This window comes from Xiphophorus couchianus, chromosome 21 (assembly GCF_001444195.1).
Source record: "Xiphophorus couchianus chromosome 21, X_couchianus-1.0, whole genome shotgun sequence".
NCBI classification, from domain to species: domain Eukaryota; kingdom Metazoa; phylum Chordata; class Actinopteri; order Cyprinodontiformes; family Poeciliidae; genus Xiphophorus; species Xiphophorus couchianus.
Window position 1 is genome coordinate 16,945,579 of NC_040248.1, and position 6,333 is coordinate 16,951,911.

Sequence of the window (6,333 nt, forward strand, 5' to 3'; positions counted from 1 at the left end):
GCTGAGCTGAGAAAATGGAAGGTCAGAAGACTGCTGGTCAGTGACTGGCTAAAGGGTGGAGTCAACTGGGAGGAAACTACTCCCTTAGAATAATTTGACCTGTTTGTAATAACTCTGACATCTTAGTGCCATTGTAGATGGGGGTGGAAATTTCCACCCAAAAAAACGGAAGAAATTTCTGAGCTCCAAAAATTGACTTTTTAAACTCAGAAATGTCCCAAGTTTTTTCTAGAAAATCTTTGGTGGAAATGTACTCCTTTAGCTGAGAACATGGGCCACTGATCTTCAGCAAATATTGTCAGTTATGGAAAGTTTTCCTGACGACAAGAAGTAAAACAAACAAAAAATAAGAGTATTACTATTTCATTTTGGGGGTAGAAAAAAAAAGACATTTTAGGAGCACCAGCTATATGTTAAATTGACAGTTTGGTCATCTGCTAAATGGTTGAAGATCTTTCACTGAAGGATACTTCAAACTTTCCTGTAATGTTGAATGAATAATCTGCATGGGGAATTCTGCGGGGGACTTTAGACTAAATTTCAACATAGTCAAGGTGGCTTGGTTGCTTCTTTTTAGTCTGCTTCAGCAAGGAAACATTTGGGGAACAATAATTAGTATTTAGAGAATGTTTCCTGACAGTCATTATTGACAATCGCTTTAAGGGAAAATGACCATTCAGGAAATGTTCTTTGAGCAAATCAACCAACCCTAACAAACGGTTTTCAAAGATTACTTTTAGCCTTTAGCAAATGTTTTCAGTAAACTTTAGTCTCTAGAAGTTACTGAAAGCTAAGAAGAAACCTTTTATGAGCATTGGAAATACTAGCTGTAGGTTACAGCTGACTGTATGGGAACATTAAGTGGACATTTCCCAAACGTTCATCAAACCTTCACAAAGGACACCTGCTTTCTCCTTTTCCCAGTCAGTCACAGTCCTCAACTCTCCTCAAACTCATGCTGCTCTGCCAAAACGTAACTTTTCTAGCTTATTTCTGTAATTTTCTTACTTTTCATTTGTATACAGCATCAGCTAGGCCAATCAAACTGATCAATCTTGTTTAACTGCCAAACCAACTTAAAAATCATGGTGCCTGAGTCACACTACTCCACTATTAATTTGACAGTAAGAAACTAGATAAAAACCTAGCCTCTATAAATTAACACGCTTTCCCCAAACCATGCCGTTATAAGCGTTTAACATGAAGACAGCTGAGCCCCTGAGCTCCATGGAGACACTTTTGAGGGTTGGCGTTGAGCGAGATCGTAGCTAAACCCGAGGTGTGAATGCTTGACATTCAAGGAGCTCCTCAAGTGGCATGCTAAGGTCCACAAAAGAAATCCTCTTACATGGATTCCAATTTGCACCTCTCATCCTTGGACAGGATAAGGCTGACAGATATATCAACCTCTCATAAAGTTAATAATATTGTCAATGATTTGTTACCTTTTATTATTATTATTATTTTTGGTCGTATTGGTCATATTACCAGAGCAAAGTTTTTCGTACTCTGATAGGTTTGGCTATTTAGGCCGTTTTTAATATTACACATACAGGTGGTGCAAACCCCTGTAGTAATTATATTTCACCTGGCTTAATTAAGTCAGTGCAACAGACAGTTGATAGTTATTCATTATTTATTCAAAAAGCTGAAAGATTCTTAATTACAAATATAGTTATCTTTGATTAAAGACAATGAGGGACATTGTTCTTAATGCAGCACCCTGGATAGATACTGGCACCACTTATAAACATATGTTAAAACTGTTTTAAGAATTTTTATTTATTTGTTTTTGCAATAGCCACACAAATTTTTTTTTTCTTTCATTAAGTGGACAGTTCCACCTCAAAACATGTTTGTTTTTTTAAAAAACATAAATACAGTTTTTATAGACTAGATGTAGCCTTATACAGTAAAATATAATATGCATTGTGAAAAGGTTGTTTATCTAATTATCTTGGCTTTGCTCAAGCTTTGTTCAAGTGTTTTGCTTTCCCCAATCTGGTGTCCCCCGAGACAGCAACAGGTGGGCAGACGTTGCTTTGTTTGTGTCATCTGACTCAGCCTATCTCTGAAGACAAAGGACGTCAGCCGTGGAGACGGTGCGACAACAGCTGAGAATGGATTTGCACGCCGGTGTGTCACAGCCTGAAGGTTAGAGCAGCTCGTCTGAACAGGAGGTGTGAAATCAGAGACATGGCGAAGAGATGGACCAGGCTGAGGTGGCTGGCATACGTCTGTAAAACAAACCACGTTATTAGAGAGGCTGCACACGTTACCTTAAGCATCATGGTCTGGGTAATGCTGAGGGGACAAAATGAAGGTTACCATGGGTACAGGAAAAGTGGTCCCATCATTTTTCCACAATTGTTTCCTTGCAACCACTTATATTGATGCATTTTTGGGGGGATTTTATGTGATAGACCAGTGGACGAAGTGAAAGGAAATTGCACAGGCTTTTAAATATTTTATAATAAAAAAATTGTTAAATCTGTTTTACCCATTTTACTCTGATACCCTTTCATGCAATCCTGTGCAAGCCATTGCCTTTGGATGCCACCTATAATCAATAAACAGGCTTTGATTTATTCTCAAAATAAATCCAATTGTTCTGTGAAGGCCTCAGATATTTGTTGGTAAGCAAATTGAGAGGCCCCTGGTAACTGGAGGAGCTGCAGAAATCCACAGCTCGGGTTGATAAGACAACTGCTCTCAGTCATGCGATCCACAAATGCGTTAAAAAATGCGATAAGATGCATTAAAAAAAGTTGTTTTTGTAAAGTAAAAAACGTCCAATTTGAACTTTGCTACAGGTCAGGCAGGGAATGTAAACAAACAAGACCAAAAGTTGCAAAATATTATGTGACATTACAACCAACACTACAAATCACCCTGAACATAGCAGAGATATTTTAAGATGTACTGGAAGAAATGCTGCAAAATGTAATATATTTAGCCACTACCAACGCAGAATCAGACTAAACACTGGTTTTAATCACAAAATGAGAAACCGTTCTGTCGATGAGCTCCTTCTCTCTGTCTTCTACCTGACCATTCCCACCTACACACTGCATCTCCCACATGCACACCCCTGCCCTCACCTTCCTGCTGGTTCAAACAAAGCACCCGGGTGCAAATGGCTGCCCTAAAGAGACAATAGAGGTTGCTGTACAAGTCCCAGCTGAGAAAGATAGCTGCTGGCATGAGGAATATGTCAGGAGCAATAAGTCTGAAAGAGTGACACTTCTGTAAGAGAAGTAACTGGCAGACAGGAAGTCAAAAGACATCTCAGAGTCTGGGAGCTATCAAGTGATGAAAGAGGCTTGTTATACAGTGCAGAGGTCTTGGAGGAGAAGATTCATTCTCCAGACATGTCTGAGACAAGTGATCACCCTCCAGGCAGGCTGACACTCTGCATGGTGAAGAAATAACTCTCTTGATCCTTGAGTTGACTGTCAACACGTCTGAATTTAAACATTTACCTTAGCTAATCTTCTCTGGGGCCAGAAAAAGGGAAGAAAACTTTAAAACGACCCGTTTAACTTACTCAAAGGAAAAGGTGTCTTATTATGTAATACATTATGACGCAGACGAAGAAATAATATGCATCTTCCGCTTCCAAAACAAACATGGAGGTGTTATTTTTATCTGCGCGCGGTCACGAAGGTTGCTACAGCTGAGGAGGACGAGTGACACAGCGGGGAGCCTTCGTTCACTTAAGCTCCACAGAAGGAATCCTGAAACTATTTCACAGGTTTATCTTTGTCCTCAAGGCTAAATGGAAGGAAACAATGCGGGCCCAACAAGATGCGCGGTCAGTGTGCAGTTACAGCATGAAGTAGCTGTCAGAGCCCCGGGGCGTGCACGGCGGCGGCCCCGGCGACAGCTGCGTCTCTGATGGCGGCTTTGGCTGGAAAGTGTGAGCATAACTGGAAAAACGTCTCAGAATGTAGGTTCAAATTGGTTTTCTTTTTAAAAAAACATAACTAATATTGAGGATAACGACAGGGAGGCAGCCTCATTTTTATCTGCTGTGACACTTTTTGCCACTCGGCCTTTTGTTCTCCGTCTCAGTGCGCCATTGACATTTGTACTGGCTTTGTGAAAGTCATGTGGTTCATCTCCCAGCTAAAGGAGGACAAAAGACAACACGGTCTCATAAACGCCTTTAAGTCTGCTTTGTTTCTTAAGGCATTGTGCTCAGGAATCCTTTGGCTGACACCCAGAGGACTGTCACAAGATGTGTTCTGATGTTATTTAAGACAATTAGACCCTGAAATGGGATTAAATCAATTTGCTGCATTATCCTTTGGCAAATGGAGCCGGTCTATTAACCCCCAACATTAAATACTGTAGTTTAATACACTTTGTATTTATTTGTACTTACATGTCACATATTTTTAAATAGATACCTGTTTTGTGTTTTAATTGAAACCACTTAATTTTCACGGCTACAATTTAATTTAGAGAATCTTCTGATGCCAAGGTGAACTTCCACTCAAGTCTTGACTCTTTCCAGTTACATCCATCTTCCTAACAAGTGTAACTTCCTGTTGAAGAAAGGCATTCCCAGAGCATGATGCTTGCTACTACCACGGTGATAATGGTGCCGTGTTAGCTTCCTTTGCACACTAAAATTCTGTTTCTGTCTTAGCTGACCAGATCCAATTCCTCTACATGTTTCCTCTGCCCTTTACATGAGAATTTCCATTATATTTTTTCTTCTCCCATGGGTAGAGGCTATTTATGCTATCCTCAAAGCAGTAGTGCAGGGTTGAGTCCCTGACCTTGAGACCTTTGTTGTCTGTTTGCGCCCTTTTTCCCTCTCAGTCCATTTCCTCTCCTGTTAAATAATGACCACTAGAGCCAGAAGATGTTAAAAAAATAGCTTCCTCTTCACAACTCTTCAATAAAAGTCATGTTTATGGGGTTGGAGACTGAAAGTCCCTTCAACAGACTCTCCCACCTGGATGTTTGCAGCTCCTCCAAAGCTTTAATAGATCTAATGGCTGCTTCTCTGATTAATGCTCTCCCTACTTGTCCAATGCAGTAGGTTGTGCCATACTCTTTATTTAGGGGTATCAGAGTTAAGATGGACGAATAGAAATGAATACCAGACTTTAATGGAAAGGTTGTTGAAATCCATCTAAGATGAGTGCATTAAAGCTGCGGAATGTAACTTTTATAAAAATGTTTAAAAAAAAAAACATATTTCTTAAAATTTTCACTGTGTACTTATAGTATATTATGAGACAGAAATCTTGCAGAAAAATCAAGCTCCTCTGACTCTTCCTGTGGTCCTTTTACAGATTGTCTGTCTCATGCTATCAGGACTCAGTGACAGATCTAACAAAAAGATTCCTACTGCGGCTGTAAATATGCCAGACTCAAACTATATTGTTTATTCACAAAACAACTCTTAATTGGCCCTAATTGTTCTGCCTCTGCATTGGTTTAAAGTATTCATATGGGCTGCGTATAGAAGGGCTGAGGAGGCTCGAAAAGCTAGTTGTTGAAATTTGTGAAAGGGACAAAAGACAGCTGAGAACGAGAGCCTCGGTGGGCTGAGGAGTGCGACACGAGGAGCAGACAGCCAATTAACGAGACCCATGAGGTTGCTGAACTCCCAACGTGTGAAATCCTCAGTGTCAAAGGGACTCGTATGGTTCTTCAGGGGGTCTTAAGGTGGTCGACTCAATAAACGCCTGACTTAAAGATGTCTTCTGTTAACGTGACACTTCTTGTCAGCATTGATCCTGCTGCTAATGATACGGAGTTCACTGGAAAGGCGGTAGATATCCCGTCTGAGGTGAATGTATTTATTTCCAGCACGGTACGGAGAGATTTGCGAGCAGGCAGCTGTCCCACCCAACCTTTTATTGCAGACAGAGGAGGGCACACTGAAGTCCAGAGGGGAGGCAAGGAAGGTCTCAGAGAAAGAATCCAAGCCAAGTATTCACAAGGTTATCTTTGTCGTCCAGGACAATTGAATCCTCTGACAATAGGGACTCTGACAGTGTGATGTTCAATCTTATTGTAGTGTGGGTGAAAGGTTCTCTTCCCATTTTGGAAAAACTGTAAGAAAATATCACCATGGCTTTTTCTGCACATTTTCCCCGTACAAAACAAATGTTTATTGAGTTAATTGGCAAAAGAATTTGTAACGGCAAAAAATATTTCGCACATTTTAGACAAAAATCCTGAAAATTTGTTTCGTAAGTCCCACGCCACCTTCAGCGTTCGGCAGGAATCTTTTCTGTGATTTCAGTATTTGTTTGTCTGCCGTCTTTCAAGAAGGTCAGGACCGAAATAGATCCTGATTTAGAACCTTCT